Raw genomic sequence first — 22313 nt, 5'->3', positions numbered from 1 at the left:
AAGAAAAATATTACACATAGTTGCTCTAGTGTATACATTTTTACATAGAAATAAAAAACTTTTCCATAGTGTCTGATATATATTGTATATTCAGTGTAACAAACTGGAAGGGATTTTCCAAGTTAATGCCTCTAAAAGGAAATCACAACACATTTCTGGCATTGTGTTTCAACCTGGACTCTAAGTTACAGCTTGCTTAATTCTTAATGCAGTAACTGCTGTTCTGTGATTCAGAGATTTAAAAATCCTGCACAGAGTGCTGTCCAATTTAGTCATTTTGCCTCAGGCAGTGAGCAAAACTTGAGTCTCTCTTCAATAGTAATAGTAATTATACAGTAATGTGATAGGCATAATAAATGATGTAAGAGTTGAAACTGTTATTTATTGGATAGTTGTTTTGGGCAGGGGAAAATTCTCCTTGTAAGATAACTAGGGAACATTCTCATCATGCTCACATCGTGGACTTTTGTAGAGTAAATTAACAAAGAAACACCCAGTGAAGTGTTACTTAGAGAGTGTTTGTTTGTTTTACTTTCGCAGTCCCAGCACTAGATTTCCTTTTATTTCCTATGAAAACTTGAGTTCCATAGAATGTGATGGACACCTTCCAGCTGGAAAAATTTTGGGTCTAATAAATAGCATGTAAAAGAACTGGCAAACTGTGTTCTGGACCTTTTCCATCACAGACTCCAGAGAAATGAGACTGAAAGGAGGATGAAGAGGCCAGATAATTTGTGTTCTGTATTTGTAGCCTTTGGATGACTGGGGCTTCTGAAAGTGTAAAAAGGTGGTCAAAAATTAAAAATTAAAGAAAAAATAACCAAAAAAATCATCCTTTCTTCCTCCTCTTTGCCTCCCAGCTCACCTATATAGACTCATTTAGATGCAAATAAGTAGACAGACCATCTGGGATAAAGTAATAAACATTCATATTTTTGTTTAATTTTCAGTTGGCACTGAAGAGGAATCAGTTTTGTGTTAGTACACATGATGCTCTGAGTACTTTTTGCAAAGGGTGAATAGTGCCTCTACAAAGAAAAGAAAAGAGTGCAAAACCCATGATGTAGTCCATTGCAGCCCCAAGGCACCATTACCTGTACCTAGGCTCCTTCTGACAGATGTTTTCAGAGGAAAAAAAAGGTCTTTAAAGGAGAATCTCATGGTAGATCACAGTGCCATGTGATGCAACATCTTTTCCACATCTTCCTAGGCCTAAATAATAAAATCAAGATCCAGAAGTTCTTCATGGTTTTTGATGAGATTATTATACCATATTCTTTTCCATTTATTTTCTTAAATGTGATTATTTAGAGAAGTTCTATTTATTTCTTCTTAAGTTCATAAAGGGTTTACTTGTGGTTTTCAGCTTCTTTGATAAACCAGTGAAAACACTTTTTTTTGAAAAAGTAACTTAGCAAGAAGAACTTTTAGTTTTCAGGGGAAAAAAAAGCCTTAGATTTTTTTTTCTTCTCCATCAAAAATCATTTTAGCTCAGAAGCCATTTTCCCTATCGTGATGAAAAGAAAATTATCTGATCTTGAGATCAATAATGTTGAAAACAGCAACAGCAGTGATCATCCTGCATGGACGTTGTTTTCTGATGTTCTCTCAGATCTGAGCAGTTTTGCATACTGTAAATTTTGGCCTGACTTAGCTCAGGCTTCAACCTTTCATCAAGCAACTCCAAAATATAGGGGTTGTTTAAATGCAGCAAGGCTTGAAAATGACAATTTTTTAGATATTCCAGTGTGTCAAAACATCTAAGGAAAGTATTTAAGTGTACCAGTGTGCTTCCAGTTTGTTTGGTGCTTTTTCCATTGAATAGTCACATTTTCTAGGGTGTAAAGCAGTGGTGGTTCATTGTATGTAACGTATTGTTGTCATGCCACAAGGCATTAAAAAAAAAGAGATTGAAATTATCTTGAGAAAACCAAATCACTTTATTTCAAAGACAAATTAGATTGATCTATCTTACCATTCTCTATAGATTTCATAAGGGCATTGCTTGTTGAAGTGGTGGCAGACATTTTATATATTACAGCAATTTGCATGCGTTCATTAAGCTGTACTTTGTAAGACTTTCTGACAGGGGCATTTGATGAATCCTTTTGTGAACTGCATTGTTTTTTTTTTTTTTTTTTTTTTTTGCACAGAACAATCTGTTAAATCATGCCTTTGTCCTTCAGTTTGTCAGTATCAGTAAATGAAGCAGATGTTAATAACTGTGGGAGGGTTTGGGGCTTTTTTGGTGTTTGCAGAATTTGGGATAACTGTGGAGGGCACGATGTGTTTGCAAAAGTGACAGCTGGTGTTATTAAAGATAGAAAGTGTGCTAGAAGCAAAAAGTTTCCTTCGCATCTTTTAACAACCCTCTGAGATTTTTTGGAACAGTCAAATGGGTGGTCACTTCTAAAATAAAGCTGCTAATGTTATGCACAGCAATTTGTGTGTGCGTATACTTACATGTAATGTGGGTTGCAACAGACCTGTTTCAGCCATGCAATAATTCATACTGCTCCTCTATAAATATGATACAAGAAATTCTCAGGTCAACAATCCCTTGAGACCTATCTTTGACTAATATTGTTTCATCCATTATCACGTTAGGAGAATTTTACACGTGACTCGTGTTTTGAAGGTTTCCTTTACAAGACAAGTTGGGTTGGTCTTCATAGTTCAGCCCTTGGAATCTACTGCCTGTCATGAAGATTACTCAGCCTAAGATGTTTGCAGCCTGGAATCTGTGCATTTAGGTGCCTAATGATGAGTGGTAACTCCCATTCAGGTGTGGTAGCTTGAGTGCTTACAGTCAACTGCAGAGCATTGCAAGTGAGGATAAATCATGCAGCCATAAAAGTGGGTAAGAGAGAGGGATAAATAAGAGGGGAAAACATAGTGTAGGGAATAAATTTATGTGGGAAAAATGCTACAAGGCTAATTGATGGAGAAGGAAATGCAGAAAAGCAGAAGATGTTACTGTAGAGAAAAAAGGGTAAACTTTGGCTACTCTCTGATCTTGCAGTTTCTTCTTATTGGTATTACCCAGTAAATAGCTCCCACTGCTTTTGGAGGTGGTATTTGGCTGATTTACACATTAACTTTAATGGCATTCTCTTTTTGATTCCTCTGCTGAGGAAAATCTCTTTGGGGGAATTGAATAGAAATTGTAAAGGGCAGAGAAGTAGTGGTGTTACTTATGCCTCCATGTGACAGAGCCTGAGCTTCTGTGCCTGGCTTCTCCACAGTTGACATCAACAGCAGGAATGGCAATGTAGCGTATAGAATAAATAATCCTCACTATTGTCATGTTTATAGAGATTGCCTGAAAATATGTAGAGAAGACCAATGAAGGATTTCTGTAGTTGTTGTTCTTACACATGAAAGTAGGCAGCAGCTACAAATCAGTGAACTGTTGCCTTTGTAAGAAGAATTGGCAGGATCTTTCATGCAGTTGCTGGATAAAAATTTCTCCTGCTTCTGCTTCTCAGAGACAGCCTTATCTTTATGTCTGATTATCTTGCAAAAAAAATGAGCAGTGAAATAATTATCCATGCTGATATTTACATTTTGTCTCTCTGCTTGAAAATTACCAGCTCACAAAAGGGAACAGAGGGAGTCTAGGACTCCTTTGGTGGGTAAACCTTTGGAGAAGAAAATGCCTGCTATGCAGCTGGAGCACATAGGTGCTCGCAGCCAGATGACCATTGATGCATAGTGGGTATAGGCTGTTCTGTTACTGATTCATCTAACTCTGCTGGGGTGATTCACTTTGCCTACGCTGGGAATCATGTGGTGGGTACCAGTGGTGCAGCTGCAGGCTAAACCTCAGGAAAAAATTTGGGGAAAGGAAAGAAACAAGACTTTTTCTAATGTGCAATCTAATTTTTTTAGGGATGTGACTATTTGGCAGTACTGTGTGAAAGAGTTTTTCCTAATGCAGAATTCAAAGATACTAATGGAGCAGTAGAAATACTCAGTGTACCTACTCATGAGTGTATCTACTCATGGTCGTGAAGCTGATGTTTTCATCTCAGAAATCAGTGTCCAGAACAAAGATCAGACCAAGTGTATTTGGACACATAAACTTCTTTTCATCATTTTTTTTCTTCCTCTGATTTTTTTTTTTTTTTCATGTTAGACTTATCAAATGCATTTTGCTCTATGTCAATGTGTAAGAATCACCAGGAAAAATTACAGATACTCTAGGTCTAATTGCGACTAGGTGGTACACATATGCTTACAAAAATGTGCATCTAGAATTTCACATTTGTAGCAGAACTGTCCTATTTTCTGGACAAAGAGATAATGCACATAATGATGTCCTTGATTTCTTTTTCATGTGGTTTCCCTGTTCATGCCACATTCTTGCTACAAATTAAAGGTAGAATATTGCGTAAATGTACATAGGGATGCTTGTGTTTTCTTAATATATTTTTATTTTCTGCTATGCTACTGGCATTTTTGCATATTGAATATGTTGTTTTTGTTATTTCATTACAGATTGTTGTAGTAAAAATGCTATTTGGAAATTTGATGTGTTTTCAGAGTTTTGTACTATTTTTCAACTCATACGCAGAAGTTACCTAAAAATCTATATACTATTATATATGTTAAATTTAATAACCTGTAAATTATCATACCATTAGTTTTATCACCCAGAATGGCTCATGTGATGCACTGCTGTAGAAGGACTATCTCATAAACTCATTTCCAAATACAATTTTTTTTTTCTTTTATTTTCTAGCCTTAAGCTGTATACATTTAGTGACTTGTATACATTATCTCCTTTTCAGATCTTGGATTCTGAACTTGAAGCAATTCTTGATTATATGCTTCTTGAAAGTTGGAGAATATCTGCAATAAATCGGTATGTGTAATGGATACATTCATATTTTTTGTTGGATGATTTGGAGTATGTGTGAGTTTTGTTGACAGTTTAATGCTGAACTTCTTAAAGCTCTTGATAAATCTCAGCTGCCATGAATGGGAGAATATGATGGATCTTTGGAGGCTGAATTTTCAATAGCACGTGGCATTTGTATGGCAGAAACTGGGAAGTGTTTGATGCTCACAGTTACTCAGGGAGAAACGTGTAGCCAAACTTACAAATTTAACTTCTAACTGAAGGAAAAAGTGAGTCTCTATGAGCAACTACCAAGTTCTGAACATAAAGCAAGTGAGTTGGAAGAAGTAGCTCTACTCTTGATCCTCCTGTACTTAAGATGGTGTTTTAACTGGCTTTTCGTCTGTGTTTCCTGTGATTTTCCTTGCTACTGCTTAAGGTTGTTAAGGTATGAATGTGAAGAAATTCTTGAGGAAAAGGTCTATAAAGGTAAAAAACTTGGGCATGCTGGAGTTCCTGAAAATTTTCTCAAGTATTTCAGTGAAGCTAGTATCTTACTTGGAACATTTACAGAAAATATTCAGGCAATTTCAGAAGTACATTCTTGCATATAACCAAGCAATTTTTAGGTGATTTCTTTTTTAAAACTCAGGTCACAGTTTATGATGCTTGAAATGCTGCTAAACTTCTAGTAATGGAGAGGGGGAAACAAGAGAAGATGTAGAAGGTTTTATTCTTTCTAAAGAATTTACAAAACCAGACATTTTTTTCATCTCAGCTCTGAAGAGGAAAAAGGTTCTCAAATGTATGGATGTAACAACTGAACTGAATTTGATCTGTATGACTAAATTTTAAGAGATTTATAATGGGGGAGAGGTTGAATTGTTCTTATAGAATAAAATTCATAATTAGATTTTTGTGTAGAGGACCCAAAAGATTGGTTTTTAAAAGAAGTTACATGTTCTCTAAGAAATGGAATGCAAAGTATTTTCATTGAGTGCTTCATCTGTAAGTCCCAAGATGCCTGACAGAATCTGGAGAACCACTGTCTCCATTTTATGCATTGGATCAGGCATTTGCCTGGATCACTTAATGTATAATAGTCCTGCTACTGGATCTCCTGGATGTTCAAGCCTGTGTTGAGGCATGTTAGAGGATCCTATGTCTAATGGTGTTGAAGATCTTATCACTGTGAAGATCTTACCACTGTTTCCTTAATATTTCTCAAATCTAGCGATGTGCCTTTATTTCTCTCTTTTTCCTCTATGCCTTCTTTGTGATGCATTTGTCTCATTTGTTCTGCTTTGTTTTCTCTTTTGCTTCTTTATTTTGCTTTCCCATGGTTTTTGCTTTTTCCTCCTCTTTTTAATTCATTTTCAGTCTCTGGAGATTGGCAGCAGTGGGATCTTACACAAGGAGGAGCTTAAGAAAAAATCATAGCAGAATGAGCTTCCTTTTTACTGCCTCTCTAGAGAGCCTGCTGTAAAAGGAAACTTGCTGTCATTCCTGTAAATTTTCTTTTGCAGCCAGCTCTGCTGGGTGTCCCCTTTGTGCCCTGTGAACATCTGTGTTGCAGCTTATGTCTGAACCCAAGTGGAGAACAAATGTGTGAACTTGCTCCTTATTTTGAGCAGAAAGCTGCTGCTATTAGTAGGGCAGGTGGCCTTGGTTCACCTGCGACTTCTAATCCCTGTCTGGGAAAAAAAGAGCCACCTCTCCTCTCCCCTCCCTCTGCCGGTGCCCTTGTCCGTGGGGAAGCACGTTTTCCCTGCTTTCCTCAAGACACTGCCCGATGCCTGTCAGTTGTCAGCATTCATTCTCTCCCTCAAGTTTTCCCAAGACGTCATGCACAAGGAAGAAATCAGTAAGCACTATATGACTTCTGTGGCATAGTTTACTTTCCGTTGCTCCTGGAAACTTCTGCCTGTGTGCACACAGGCATTCAGGCACCACCCAATGACACCCACCCTCCTGAATAAGGAAGAAATCTGTAAGCCCTGAAGTATTCAAGCTCAGGAGATGCTGGGGCAGAAGAATAGCCTTATTCCCAGGGCTGTGCACAGGATTCCAGTGACATTTTTTTTTTTTTTCTTTTGGACATGGCATGAGACAATTCATAGAGCATAAATTATGAACTTAACTTCAAACAGACTTATGTTAGCCATTTTTTTTTTCAAGTTAAAAAAGAAGCATCAGTGCTGTCCTGCTTGCAAGTGCTATCCCACTCGAGCGTGCTCAGCAACATTTGAGAAGCGTAGGTGATGAACTGCAATCTTTGTGACATATGTGTGCCTCAGAGAGAAAAACTGAATCTGTTGTGTCAAGTTGGCTTCAGTTTATGCTCGCAGGGCTGTTGTGATGAGCCTGAAGGGTGTGAAAACTTTTGTGGAGGATCAGGTACGATGGCAGAGAAGGACTGTAACTGCTGCAGAAGGAAGCTGGAGAACATAAAGTCAGTCTAAATCATCAGCCATCAGCTGGGAAAGGAGCATGGCTGATTTAGCAAGAGGGTGCACCAACGCAACAACTTTCCGCAGATATTTCAGTTGGAAAGACTCAGGAATAGCAAATCTTTCTGTCTGATGCTAGCTGAAATGGCTACTAGGCAACTTTGTTTTCCTTCCCTTTCAGTTTCCTTTCCCTTTTGGCAGACAGTTACATTAATTTTAGAGCTTTCCAAGCCAGGTTAGAAGTTGTCGACCCCTTTCCTTCCAAAACTAACTGTCAAGGCAGTCCCAGTGCTCTGCAGATGTCTTTCTGGATGTGAATCCTGCACAGACAATGGTATCCTGTGTTCATTCATGTATGCGCTTTTTACGGAGGGAAGGATTGGTCTGGCTGATTGTGCGACTGGGAGTGCTAAACAGTGAAAAACTCTAAACAAAAAAATCTGGTCCTCTTTAAACGTTGGCGGACAGATATCTGTCTTCCATCTGTGGCAGCCTATGCAAAACAACAGAAGAGCTGCAAAGTTTGTATTCTGAAACCTTGGAGAAATAACTGGCACGCTCCGACTTATTTTTTAACTACACACAAATCTGAAACATTAAACACGGGAACTAATGTTAAATTGTGGCAAACAGGCAAGAAGTGGGGAAGATCAGCCAGAAGACTTGTGTTCCATCCTTTCAGGTGGCAGGACATGGAGCCGTGGCCCTTTGGCACTGCTGCTCAGGCACTGCTGTCACTTAACAGGGGCAATGGTCACCTACCAGGCTGTACCCTACCTCCCCCTCATTGTACCTACATCCACTGGCTCCCAGGATGTCCCCTGCAGGTCCCTGACCTTCCACCTGGCTCACCCATTCCTTGACCAGGTGTTGCATGGCCTCACGGCTGGAGGAAGGTGGCTGATAGATGCGTATCACCCATGGGGACCTTTGAAGGTCTGGGGTGACCTTGATCCTCCTGTTTGTTCTTCTAATGAGAAAGTTTGTGAGCCTCAGCGGACGGTGCCAGATTTGAAGGACTGTTTCCTCAAACAGCTCCATGCTGGAGTATTTGAGCAAGGGAGCACAGTTCAGAGGAAGGATGGGAATATGGATAAAACATCAGGCTGTAACCAGTGTGTTAAACCCAGGCATGCAGGGGGGAAAGAGTTAGAGCAGCATGGAGGCTGCTCCATCAAAAACCTGGGGTTGTAACAGCCCCCAGCCAGCCCTAAGCCAGAAGAGATACATACAGATGTTTTGCTCATTCTTATTCTTACCTGAGGATTCATTGCCTTCCGTGGGCTTTGGATCAGCTTCATGGAGCAGCTGGGAAACAAAGCAAGACTGCATCAGCCAGTATCCCTGGGCAGCAGCAATTTGGTTTGGTTAGAGAAGGTGTCAGCTTTTAGCAGATCCATGTTCATTTTTAATTTGCCCTGTGCTTCCCCATCTAGGCAGCGCCCTGTATTTAGTACTGTGTGTCTCTGCTACATTGTACATTCTATTTATCAAAGTTATGCAAAGAAGATCCATGTTAAAATACTTACCTTTTCTGAATTGCCTTGGCATTGCAACTGTTTGTCTCCCTTTGCAGCACTGGAAAATGTGTGTTTACAATAGGTGATTACAAGCACGACACTTTGGTACATGGGAATCTGGAAGCAAAGTCGTCTTTGGATTTGCTGGAACAATTGGGGCTGAGTCACGTTGCTAAACATGCCATATGTTACCAAGTAACACGCAGTGTTATTAATTGAGGATGTCACTAACGTGTTACACAACTGTCAGACTTAAAAATTAAAGCAGTAGTAAGGAGCTTTGAAATTGTCTTGTTTCATCTTGGCTACCATTTATAATACCAGTACTTCTAAACATGGATTTTAATACCAAATGCAAGAAAATAAAGGAAAATAAAGGGAAGTCTTTCTGCTTACGTGGCTTAATGACTTTGGGTGTTCTGCTTAGGATGTGAGCACCTGCCCTACAGTGCCCACCTGAGTGGCTGTCACTATAGGAACTGCTTCTTTAGGCCTCCTTTACAGAGATGCTGCATGTCACTACGTGCCATGCAGGTGTGAACATGGTAAACATCCAAGTGAAAAATTTTATTTTATTTTTTTTATATGAACACTCAAGAAACCAATGCCATGAAGTGGATACGATCTGCTATTGATTCTGTTATGCCTTTTTTACTGTGCTTACTTGAGGAAAATGTTTCAGAATTTGGAGAGAGGTGCGCACTCGTGTGTCGTGCTTCCTGTATGGATGCTCATCATGCATCCTGCTTCTTGTCCCCGTGTATCCCAGTGAAGTGCATCGCTCTTCATTCTGCGATGATTGGGTCTGTAGTCGTACACACACATAAAGTGCATGGTAGCCAAATGTAGCAACATAGGAGCTAAGTAACGTGGTTTTGTAAAGACAAGATACCCAGCACAGAGTATCATAAATTGATCCCAAGAGGACAGACCTAGAATATAAACTGTAGTGCTTTGAATATATGCATGTTATAATTGTATTAAACGCTTTGCAGCAATTTGTATTGTATTACAGCTGACAAAGTATTTTACCTCCTAGTAACTAATGTAAATAGTGTTGATATTTTTCTTTTCCATATTTATAATTACATTAATTGCTTTGCTTATTAATAACAAACAGTTAAGTGTCAGCGCCCAAGCTGTAGCTGCCAGTAATCCACAAGCAATTTGTTTTCATATTCAAAATATGAATCTGAAGAGTAATTACCCTCTTTGCAAGCACATATCTTCACAGTTTAAATTTTACGTAGAAAACCTCACTGTTTTACCTAAATGCTGTCATTTTCAATATCAAATCTAGTGCTAATAGAATCTGTTTTAGAAATGAAAAGAAACTTTGGGCTAAGAGGTCAGAAGGCATCCAATGAAAAATAAATGAATAGCTCACTCACATTAGCTAGGAATTGTGACTTGATTCCAAATAAAGCAAAACTTTGAGAAAGGTGTTTTCAGCCTGTGAAAACAGCTTTTTTTTTTTTTTTTTTTTTTTTTTTTTTTTCCAGAAGCCAAGGCTGGAAGATCCTCATGCAGTGCAATTCAATTTTTGCTTTTCTAATGTGGTTTAGTTGGGCTAACAGAATGTCAGTGGAAAGAAGCATTATAGAGTTGACCATTTTTTTCAAACAGGAGCTATTTTTTTTGAAAGTTTCTAGAGAAATATTCTTTCTACATTGGTATGTAGGGAACTTGAGTTATTTTTGTTCTTAGAGACAAAGCAAATTGAGATCTTGACATAAACCTTGCTAAAACTTCAGTTAAAAAAAGATTTTTCCTCAGGTTTCATGTTTGTTTATTTATTTATTTATTTATTTTCATTTCTTGTTTTCTTTGTAATTGTGATGCTGTATTACTCCTTGCTTGAGGCCAGCATTTAAAGCAGGTGATGATTTTGAAAGTTTGCAGACCATTGGTATTTGTCAGAGGTGCACAGTGAAGAGTAAGCTCCAAGTTAATATTGCAGATGTATGCTGCACTATCTGGGTAAGAGCAAAGGTTGATTAAATTCACAAAACAAGGTGATTCATAGTTTTCTAAATATGTCACTCAACCTAAAATTAACTCAATTATTTACCAGTCACACACATGCTAATGAATCCTGACAATCTCAATCGACCTGCTGCAAAGAACTCCACTATCACCTAATAGTATTTCCCCTGCGTTTTCCTTAAAAGGAAAGAATGATTGTAGCATTTATCCCATGTAAAGCAAAAACGCTTGAGGATTTTATTATTTTTTTTAATACCTGCCATTTCAGGGCACTAGTAAATTAATTACATTTAATTAGTAAAGCTATAAAAGAGGCGCTTCATTTTTGTGACAGTGTCTCCTAAAGTTTAATCCCCCAGAGATTTCATGTATGATAGTGATGGAAATGGCAGCTCCTAAATCAGCATCAATTATATTATTTAAGAAATAAATTTGAGGTTATTTTTCATGCAAAATGTGACAAAATTATAAAGCTTTAAGACACTTTTATGATAAAAGTGATTTATTATTATTTCTATAGTTAGAATCACCTTATGAAAGCATTTTTAGGTGCATGTTACCAGTAGCTATAAGAAATATGTAAGAAATTTGTAAATTAGCCAGAATCTTGAATGGGTTTATCTACATTCTTGCTAAATACTGAAATATATTATTTAAATAGCAATGAGGCTATCCTGCACTTATATTTGACTTATAGGTAAATCTCCTAAAGTCTGCCCTGGGTTATGACATAGCATCTGTCTTTCCTTTTCTAAGGATTTTCCCCCAAAAGCTTTACAGAAACCTGGATGAAAGTCAGCATTGACCCATAAAATAGACATCACTGTAGCATCGACATGGGTAGGGAAAAACAGCTGAAGAGATTTCAGGCCTAGGGTTATTTCTGTCAGGAAAATGGAGCTAGATAAAGATATATATAATATTTGAAGCTGCTGGGCAGTGGCAGGCTATTTGCAGACAGCTGCATGTTCAGCCTTTTTGGATGGAATGGTTAAGTGGCTAATTAAGTGGACAAGGCAGATCTCTGTATGCCCTTAGGGAGAAGTGTGCCGTGCCTCAGCTTCCCATGAAAATTTTGGCAGGGATGTTGGAGCTGCAACAATCTCATTGTGAGATGCAGCGCTGGTTGTGATATGGGCTTGCTAGAACCCGTTTTAATGGATTTTACTCAGTCACTGCCACCCACAGAGAAATATAAAAAGATTTTTTTTAAAAAAGCTGCAATTTTGGAAACTGAAATTAAGTCATCACATTCAATTGAATTTCTTTCCTTGTTGTTCCAAATTATTACTACATTTGTTTAGAAGTATTTTTTCTCTTTCTTTTCTTTTAATGATTTTCATGATTTTCTTATTTGATTCGTTCAATGACATCAGATGTACTGACCGAACAGTTGTTTCCGTGGTGACAAATTGCAGTGTTACAAGCATCCTTGAATGAATCAGGTAAAAGAAACAGGTCAACTAAAACTGAAGAAAGTTTATGTACAAAAAATAAGCCAGAAATGTTGGGTAAAAGTTTGCAGGAAAATGGATTGAGAATCTAAAAATTATTGTAATGTAGTCGTCTTCCATATAACCAGAGACACCAGTATGGCTACTGTGACAGTGCAGCACAAAGGGATCTATCTGTCCACAACTGGTAACACCAAAAAGTTGGAGAACACTTCAAATAGGTAGCTAGTTCCATAATAAGACTGACTGAATGAAAAACAAAAAAAAAAACAAACAAACAAAAGCAAAGCAAAGCAAACCAAAACAAAAAAAAAACAAACCTCTTCTTACTCATCTTTTAAACTGATAATAAATACTAAAGTTCATTGTGATTAAGGTCTTTCTCCTTAATAAATTCCATCTTAAAAGATTTTGAGTACTTGCCATATCACAGATTCTATTCTGATGCCATATTGGCAAGACCCAGGAGCTCGTCCACTGGAGATGATGGAGTTGCATCAGCCTTATATAAATGCAGGTGAAATCTGACTTTTGTTCAGTATATGTAGCAGAGAATGTAGGTCAAAATTTAGCAGGCCCCACATGGTATTGTTGTACGGTATGCTGTATCATCATGGAATTAGTTATTATTTGGGGTGCATACTAATAAAGGCAAGAAGACCCTCCATGTATAAAGCAACAAGAGTTAATTCCATTCCTGTCATGACAGCTCTCAGTGGGAATATTGTGCCTTGCCTTGGCTCAGACGTTATTTCCAATAAATATGGAAATAATGGCTCACACTGCTGCAAACTGTTCGGAGATCTCATGGGAAATCTCATCAGATTATGTGATAGGTTTGAAATTAATCCATGTCCCCACTGTATTTACACAATATACAATTGTCTCTCAGATGGCTTGTAAGGAAAGGTAAACACTACCATCCTAAATCAGCAAGGGGATGTGCTGCAATACATTCTCTTGGAAGAGACTACATATCTTTGTATTGATACAAGCAATAGACAAAATGATTGTATAACTTTCTTACACTGCAAACAAACTGCTGTTTGGTTTGTAACCTCAGTATAGAAAATTATCATCTTTCTTGTGAATCTCCTTGCCTCTAGTTCAGCAGACTTTAATTTTTATGTTATTCTTTTGAAAATCTGAAAGGGAAAAAAATGTTGAGAACTTCTTACTTATAGTTTGGGTATTGCCCAGGTGGATCCATCCATACATCCATCTGCCATACTTAGATTGCTCTTTGGTGGAGGCTTCCTTACAGCAGTGCTGTAGCCTCTTCATGGACTGTTCAGGTGTGCAGAACTGTGTCATGTTAGGCCCAAAACTGTCTTCCTACTGTCTTTCCAGAAGGTGCAGGAGGTTATTGCCCATGAAAATATGTACACTTCACTGTGCTTGTAAGTAGTGTCTATTTAAAGAAACTCTTCAGCCCATGTGTTGAGTTTCTTAAATCCTGAATGTTCTGGAGGGCATAAACTAAAAGTTCAGTTGTGAATCCTTACGAGATTTTAAACATGCAGGACAGATGTTAGATGTTCACTGGTCAAGAAGTCTTAAAAGGACTGGAAGAGAAATGGTCCTCCTTAGTGACCCATTCTACCCTAAAGCTTGAATACCAACATTAGGCAATTTTGGAAGTCCAAGACAAAGGGGATGTTAGCACAGTGTGAAATGCCATTTGAGATGTGCAAGGGCTGCTAACCTGGAAAAGTGACAGAAAACAGTGGAGACACTATATTTTTGCAGCTTCTCTTTCCTCTCATTGATTTAACTTATTTTGTATCTGGTTTCCACATTTACCTCATGGACTTCTGTGAAACTTCCTTCCCATTGTAAAATCTGTACTTTCTCAAAAAGCAGTTTCTTTGCTCTTCATCCACAAAGATTCAACAAACAGTGAAGAAACTCTAGGATTCTTTGGGTTGCCTTTTTCCTTCCCCCGTAGACTGTCTACAAACCATGTTCTGATTCTTCTTTGTTGTTGTCTGTGCTTGCCTTTACTCTTAAGAGTTAAGAGCCTCTTCCTTCCAATAGTCACTAGCTGTTGATATGCAATCCCCTTTCTATCTTTCTGCCAATTTGGAAGGTTCACACAAGCATTTGGTACAAACAGTGATTTTGATTTCCTATAATCTGTAGTTCTACTTAGAGCTTCTTTTTTTTTTCCTCTCTATTTTGATAGACTGTTGTATCAGTGTATCAGCAGTCACATCTGACACTAGTGTTAAAATACACTAGATACATGGCTCCCTTTAATTAATCACATAGAAAAGAAAATGAGAGAAAACCCACATAATCATTAATTTCTTCTCATACGACTGCTTCCTGGATTCCAATCGCCTTTATCAGCTTTAAAAAAAATCTGTGAGTGCAATTTAGAATCTTGTACATTCTATCTAATGGGTACAAATGCAACCACCTTCTTTCTACTTCTTTTTATTCATGGTAGATGGATTTTATATGTCATTTGTAATTGTATTTTTTCCCTCATGTGGAGTGAGGGAAGAGAAAGTGCTATTTTGCCCTTTATTCTTGTTTACCTTGTTGAGCCAAAGCAGTTTGAATGAGGCATGTACCTTCCAAAGAGCCACATGCTAAATTCTGATCAATTAATGACCAGGATTAATCACCAGGAAGAAGTTATTCACTCTAAGGGTAGTGAAGCACTGGCTCAGGTTGCCTAGAGAAGCTGTGGATGCCCCATCCCTGGAGGTGTTCAAGGCCAGGCTGGATGGGGCCTTGGCCAACTAAATCTAGTGGGTGACATCCCTGCCCATGGCAGGGGGTACGAACTAGATAATCCTTAAAGTCCCTTCCAACTCAAACAATTCTATGATTCTATTATAAGATGACCAAAAAGAAAGCATAGACTGGTGATACAGCTGCTGCTGGCTGCACATATACGACTACATGGTGAGGTTGCAGCAGGGGGATCTGAAGAATCATTATTTCTGGTAATTATAGATATCCAATATTACCACTGGTGAATACCATTATTGCTGGTACGAGACGGAAAGAAATCAGGTTGTTCCAGAAACAAGACTGGGTTGTAAGTGGCAGTCTAGGAAAAACAATTCTTATTACTTACCAGATGAACTGGTTTTCAACTGAATTGTTTAGGCTTTTTTAAGCTTATATGGTGAGAAATTAATAATTTAAGTACATCACTTCATGCTTTCTGAAGCTTCGAAAAATACAAACCTGAACAGCATATGGTACTTAAAACTGTGTTTAACATAGAGTTATTTATCTATTTGTCATGTGGAAGGAAAAGTAATAATATTCTTTGTGCATCAAAACTCCTATTCTGAATGTTTTCGGAAATGTCATTATGTAGAAGTCTTATAGAAGCTGTGCTGTTCAAAACATTTTTGTTTTCATGTACTATAATGTGTATTTGTTCAAACAAAGAAATGCTTATCTTTTGAAAAGATAGCAGTGATAAATTACTTTAGCTTTTGTGCTTACCTACTATTTTCCATTTGGCATTAAATTTCTGGTTGAATCCAAGAGGTAAATAGATGTGGATTCAAAAAGTTGCCTTGATGCCTTTTTCAGCCAGCCCCTATGACCTGTTGATATAAAGGAAATTTAGTCATCTAAAGGACCGTCCTTCTTATACAGTTTAAACTCCACTAGATACTGAAAGCATTGCATTTTTTACCATTGTCTTTGAACTGTATTAATTTTCAGAGGATGTATAGGACCTCTACCTTTAGAGAAACAACACAGCACTTAGGATATCAACAGTGTAACTATCTGTTGAATCTAAACAACATGCAAATTGTACTTCCCGTACTCATCCTATTTCATTATGGCTAATGCTGTATATGCTCTGTTAATCCTTTTGAAAAAATTATTGACTCCTGAATGACTTTCTTTTACTAATATAAATCATACCTTCATGTGTGTGTGCATGTTGATTTTTTTTTTCCTGTTGTTGACTTGTAAGTTCAAGGGCCTGTTTTATTCCTCATCAGAAAACAGATTTCTCTCTGTGCTTAAAATGAAGTATTCTGGGCTTGTGTGTTCCATGTTAATGGAGATTCATCAGACTCCCCTGCTTTCTTCTCATTAAACAAATGATGATTATGCAATGTGCAGGATGGGAGCATACATAAACAGAAGAGTAACAAAACATTTTAAAAAAATAAAAGTCAACATCAGCAGTTAGAAGTATTAGTATATATGAATGTGTAAGAAAAAGTAATTAGGAATTCTTCTCTTGCTTGCCAATCTTTACCATGCATCAGTTGGTAGAATAATTATTTACAAAAAAAGCAACACTGGCCTTCAGAAAGAAGATGCTGTATATTCTGGCTGTGTCTTGAGGTCTGTATCTTCATCTTTATTTTATCTGGTCCATCTTGGCTGCCCAATGAAGGACTGTAGACATCTGATTGTGAAGGAGATGAAGGATCTCGCAATACTTTAGGAGAAGTATTTGTTGTCTTGGGATGAATAAATATGTACACTTGACCAAACGCTTAACATCAACATGTGTTTGTTTCTCTCTGATGAGTGTGAAAGGACTCCTGAGCAATCTGGACAGCGATATTTTATCTGATGAACAAAACCCAGCATGTCCAGAGATTCCTGCCTGCAATTTTTTTTTTTTTTTTTTAATATGTCAAGATCTCTGCAGAACATTATTGTGTCACTGATCTTTACTTTGTAATGCCTTCTGATATGAATTGCAACTTTTGATTCCCATTCAAAGCATTATGGGTCCTGTTTTTGGGTATAAGTGCACACTGGTCTACTGACCAAAGCACAGAGTTCAAACGTTTGGGTAGTCGTTACTGCCCAAATGTTTGGGCAGTTGTTGCTACCACCAGCTCATGCTGTGACTTTCCACTGGATGATGGTGGTATTGGCCTGTGCTTCTCATTTTCTCCTCCCTTAAGTGGGAGCACTGATAATGGTTGCTTATATTTTAGTGTTCTATGCTGTATAAGCTGAGTTACAGGACATCTTGTTATGTACAGTAAAATTCTTCTTAGCTCAATAAACTACTCATTATTAGAATTGTTATTAACATCACTTCTATTATTATTTCTGGTTCTGTGCACTCCTAAAGGGATTTTTTTTTCCTAGTGTAAAATCCTACCAGGAACAATGTACCTTACTTAGAGTAATGAAAGTTAAGGACATTGAGTACCTTGCAAGGCTGGCTCTACAACAAAGGCAGTATTACGGTTACTTCAGTTCCGTCAGAATTCAATCCTTGCCTGTGTAGAAGAGGTGTCTGACAAAATGCTTTTGAAAATGCCACTTCACATTAAAAGTAGCAAGAGAAAATTGTCCCCAGGATGGTATTATATGTGTGTAGCAAGTAGTTTAGCATGGAGCTCTTCCAGATATACTTCTAGTCTTCTGAAGAAATCTGTATTATGGAGTACATTAGCCTGCAGAGGGGAAGAAGCCGGGATATTCTTAATAGATTTTTCCATTTAAACACAAATGCTTTTTCCTAACTCTAACTAAGAATAGAGGTAGATCTTTTTTGGCAAGCAAATGACTGTTAAGGGCACTTTGCTGGATGTGTTTGTGCTATTCTGTAATCTTGCTGTCCATTTATTGGTGTCCTGCACAAATGGGCACAATCCCCAGAAAAAATAACAGCAGACATAAGTTAATTAAACAAAAGAACCACAGCTGTGTGTTGGTGGATGAATAGAGTGAGCAGCTCACCTCCTGCTGATGTTGTGCTTGACTTTCTGTGTGAATTATTTCTGAACCCTATAGTCTTCAGGTGGGGGCAAGTGGTAGGTAGGAATAGGGGGATTTTGCCAGGAAATACCCACCCAGTTAACAGAGACAGGCTGCTACAATTCTGTTTTCCTGAAGGAAAAAGAATATATTTGATTTTATTGATAGTGTTTAGACTGGTAATTTGAACTCTGAACAGAGCAGGCAAGCTATATTTTGTGGAGTCTAAGAGTGTCCTCTTTCTGGAAAATCTTTCTGAAATTATCTCATGGTGAGTAGAATTTGATCTATTCTATAGATAAAAGAGGCTGATGTTTACAAATATTATGATGAAGCATAGACATTGTCATGTCTAGATGGTATGATAGATTTTATTATATCCTGAATGTAATCCAAGCCTGGTAAATAACTTTTTTTTTTTTTTTTTTTTTTTTTTTTTTTTTTCTGCCTGCCTCTCCTTTTCTTCTTTCCTTCATACAGCTTGAATTTTAACAATGGGTTTTTACAGAAGTCTTCAGTGACCCTTCACACGTAGCACTGCTCTGTGTGAAATTTTATTACAATGAAATCATCAGGGGAAAACAAGAAATCAATCCGGCCAGATAGTTATTACTGTGTTTTAGAAAGGTAAAAACCTTTGGAGAATAAAGTTCCAGTGGATTGATAATGTGTCACAACACAGCTGTCTTTTCCCTGTGCCAGTCCTTTTCTAAGATGGTCATGAAGAGATGAAATACTCTGGCACCAGGCTCTTGCCCTCTTCTCCCCCCGCCTCTAACAGTAGTACGATATTTACTGTTGTTAGTAGCCACCTGCTTCTCTTCAAATCCTCCTCATGCAAAACACGGCTGTTTCAGAACAGTCATTATACATTTGGAAACGGCAAAGCAATTCTCCAAGTCCCACTGATTATGTTGTATAGCAACCCTACTGTATGCTGTTTCTGCTGCTTGGAAGGCTGGTAGCTGCTTGGCAAGCTAAAGAAGAAGCTTCTTTCCAATAACTGTGTTTTTCTTTTATCCCAGAGTGTGGTATTATTTTTCTAGTGGTATGATTAGAAAAGAAAATATATACAAAGCTAAAGAAATATTCCAACATATTTATAATATAATATTATGATGGGCATTAAATAAAGTCATTCAAGTGCCTGAGTTCATTCAAATATATTTTTGCTTTTTAAAAGAAATAATTTTTGCACAGAAAGTCTTTCCTGAATAGCAATTATTTGATTAAAAGAATACTGGCCCAGGTCTTGCGCTTGGCTTTCTATAAGCTTAAGCATGCAATCATTTTTTATTGCCATTGTTGAACGCAGATGGATTTAAATAGGGGTTCTCCCACATAGGTTCTTTAATGATACATTTAAGGAAGAGAGTGCCAGTGGATTGAAATGAAATCCAGAGCCCCCGGCTCCAGAATATTGTAGGATGGGGTCTGAAAGGAGCCCTGGAGCCGCTGGGAATGGCAGGAACAGCATTACACAGCAAGGAGACCAGAGCTGGAGTATTCGTGAGGATGGAAAAATATCATTCTTTCTTCTGAGAGCCCTTTGTTTTGGTTGGATATGGGCCCTGTTCTCTCTTAACCTATTGCTGCCTGTAACAATGCTTCTAAATGCGATTGGCACCCATTCCATCTGCCTGTACTCATTTATAGAAAGCAAGCAGGGTTTCCAGGGCTCCTTAGACCCACCCTACCTAAGAAGAAATTTCTTCAATGTAAGTGAGGAGAATAAAAAAATAAATAAAAATAATAAAACAACAATAACAAGAAAACATGAAATTCATGCTAAAATCTTTGTAGAACTTAACAACCTGCATTCTGTCTATTGTAATCTGAAGTAATGAACTGGAAAAACATACTACATTTCTGCAGATCTCGACAAGGAGTAGATAACTGCCAGAGGTTGAGCTTCTGGAACTCTGGGCAAAGTTTCATGCTGCTGGAAATAGTTTTGTTTTGCAAAGTGAATAGTAGCTGATTGTTAAAGCATGGTCTGTGCTGATGGCAGGAATATAGAAAATGGCCAAGACTCTCAAATGAAATATAGTTTAAAATAAGTTTTAAAGGGCAAGAATCCTGTGTGCAAAAGCATAAGTGCTGTGAAATTTCTTTTGCCAAGAATGTAACAAGCAGGGACTTGACAGATAAAGAACAAGCAACAAACAAACCCAGCTTTTCCGGAGGTGATGGAAATGTGCTCAGAGCAATGATGCAAGCCCTTGGTGATTCTGGGTGTGTCACCTACATCTTTCCCTTCCAAAGAAGTCCAGAAATACTTGGTGTGTCCTCATAGTCTAGAGAGACTTGGCAGGAGATGTCACTGAGTGTTTATTTGAAATGTAGTTCCAGGGAAGTATGAGACATACAATCTCAAGATTACAAGAAGATTTGAAAATAAAAAAGCAGAAGTTCATTTACCTTAAGGCATCATTTTTTTTTTTATTATTATTTTTTTTTCAGGTTCAGATAAAACCAATGTGTTTCTTGTCTACTGCTGCTGGAAATTTTACAGGGTTTATGTGGAAGCCATTATATTTATCAGCAAATAAATATCTTTAAATGGTGCCTAAAGGCCAGCAGACTTTTTAACAACATTTTAGAGAGCCACCTCAATGATCTACTCCTGTTAATGTGACTTATATATTCTGAGAAGATCCTACTGTAACTCTCTCTGTTATTGGAGTTCTGGCAAATATAGGTAGTGCATCACTACTGTATTCTGCATGTGCTAAAAAGATGTTGCAATATTTTAGGTGTGAAAAATAAATGTTTTTTTTTTTTTTTCTCGGTAGCATTGTAGAAAAGAAGGTAGATTGTGTGGATCAGAGGAAGAAATCATCATTTCAAGTTTCTTCCTTGTAGTTGGAGCTTTGAGGTGGAATGAACGGACATGAGGAAACTCAGTTCTCCAGGAGCATGTCTGTTGATACTGTAAAAGGACAAGTTCCAAAACGGACAAATAAGTACAGAGTTAAAGTCTTCTTTATTGTAATAAACATGTATTTCAGAAAAATAGTAAAGTAAAAATGTGATGGACAATGCATGACTGTTGTCAATGGACTATTCCAGAAATAGGAAAAAATATAAAAGAAAAACTAGCATCAAGTAGTATAACATCTATAGGAATTTCACCACCATGGGTCTGCATAAAATCAATATGCTTAAGTAATTCATCTTCAGATGTTCAGGGTTTTATTGAGTCCATTCACTTTGTAGATCTTTTGGGTTAGTATAAACTGTTTCTGTTATACACCTTGCGGGAGCCCATGAGGTTCAACATCCCTGGAGAAGATGTGGAACAAAGGTAGTTTCCAGTAGAGAATCCCTGCTGCTCATTTGTTTTGAACATCAAGCAAAAAAAGGACTTGGTCATCATTAGATTTCCCATGTTCAGAGTATTAAACAAGTTTAAAATGCGAGTTATTTTTTCACCCAGATGATGTGACTCAGTGGGAGATGTGTGTGTCTATTTCAGGACACAATCTGACCTAAATTTGCATCTTGGTCAGATTTGCATCCTGACTTCTTATTTTTGGTAACTAGGAATTATCTCTGTACCATGGTATGAACAAAAATTGCTGACAGAACAGTGTTTGTGATTTGTATTTAAGTTCACCGTGTTTCTTAGCTGATCTGTTTTGTTTGTATGTGGCTGTTAAGTGAGTTCCCCAGTGATGACTGGTGTCTCAGGAATTTGAGTCTGTTTCTGGAAGAACTTATCTAACTGGAGCAAGAACTAGGGGCAGGGATGGAGAGGCTGGACTCTAGATGTGTAGACAGTGAAGGAGGGAATCATTTTGCAAATGATTTTCAGATGCAGCAGTTGTTTCATCTTCATCATCATCATGCTTTGAGTGAAGATTAGAAAGGAAAGGAAGGGCAAAAGGTACCTCAAAGGGACAAAGAAACAGAAAAAAAAAAAAGTTAGAAGAACATAAAATGGAGAGAAGAGCAGGTGGAACAAATCAAATATGGTAAAGCCCCTGTCAGGAACTGTGTAAGTCTTCCCTGCACTTAAATGGGAGCTTGTTCCATACTAGCAATTACATCTAGCTGGTGTGGGGAGCTCTGGGTAGCTATGAAGATGTAATGGCATAGACTTCAGCCTGGCTGATCAGGGATCCTAAAAATGTATTTTGGATGCTGTCACACTGCTATTTGTTTAAAGAATGTTTACCAGCTAGGAAGGATGGATTAAGGTAGCAGCAATGTCTCCAGGCTTCCTTCCTTCCTTCCTTCCTTCCTTCCTTCCTTCCTTCCTTCCTTCCTTCCTTCCTTCCTTCCTTCCTTCCTTCCTTCCTTCCTTCCTTCCTTCCTTCCTTCCTTCCTTCCTTCCTTCCAG

General features: G+C 37.8%; 1 protein-coding gene across 5 annotated transcripts in view; it reads left to right on the top strand.

The window, feature by feature from the left end:
* The window catches only part of ENOX1 (ecto-NOX disulfide-thiol exchanger 1), a 366706-nt gene that overhangs the window by 66387 nt on the left and 278006 nt on the right, over positions 1-22313 (top strand). For all 5 annotated transcript variants that reach the window (XM_035322371.1, XM_035322349.1, XM_035322363.1 and 2 more), the window contains exon 2: positions 4794-4867. The gene's annotated coding sequence lies outside the window, so the exon portion shown is untranslated. The remainder of the gene's footprint in view (positions 1-4793; positions 4868-22313) is intronic.

Source organism: Oxyura jamaicensis, chromosome 1 (assembly GCF_011077185.1).
Source record: "Oxyura jamaicensis isolate SHBP4307 breed ruddy duck chromosome 1, BPBGC_Ojam_1.0, whole genome shotgun sequence".
NCBI classification, from domain to species: domain Eukaryota; kingdom Metazoa; phylum Chordata; class Aves; order Anseriformes; family Anatidae; genus Oxyura; species Oxyura jamaicensis.
Note: the sequence above shows the minus strand (reverse complement) of the source record. Positions and strands in the feature narration are given on the sequence as shown.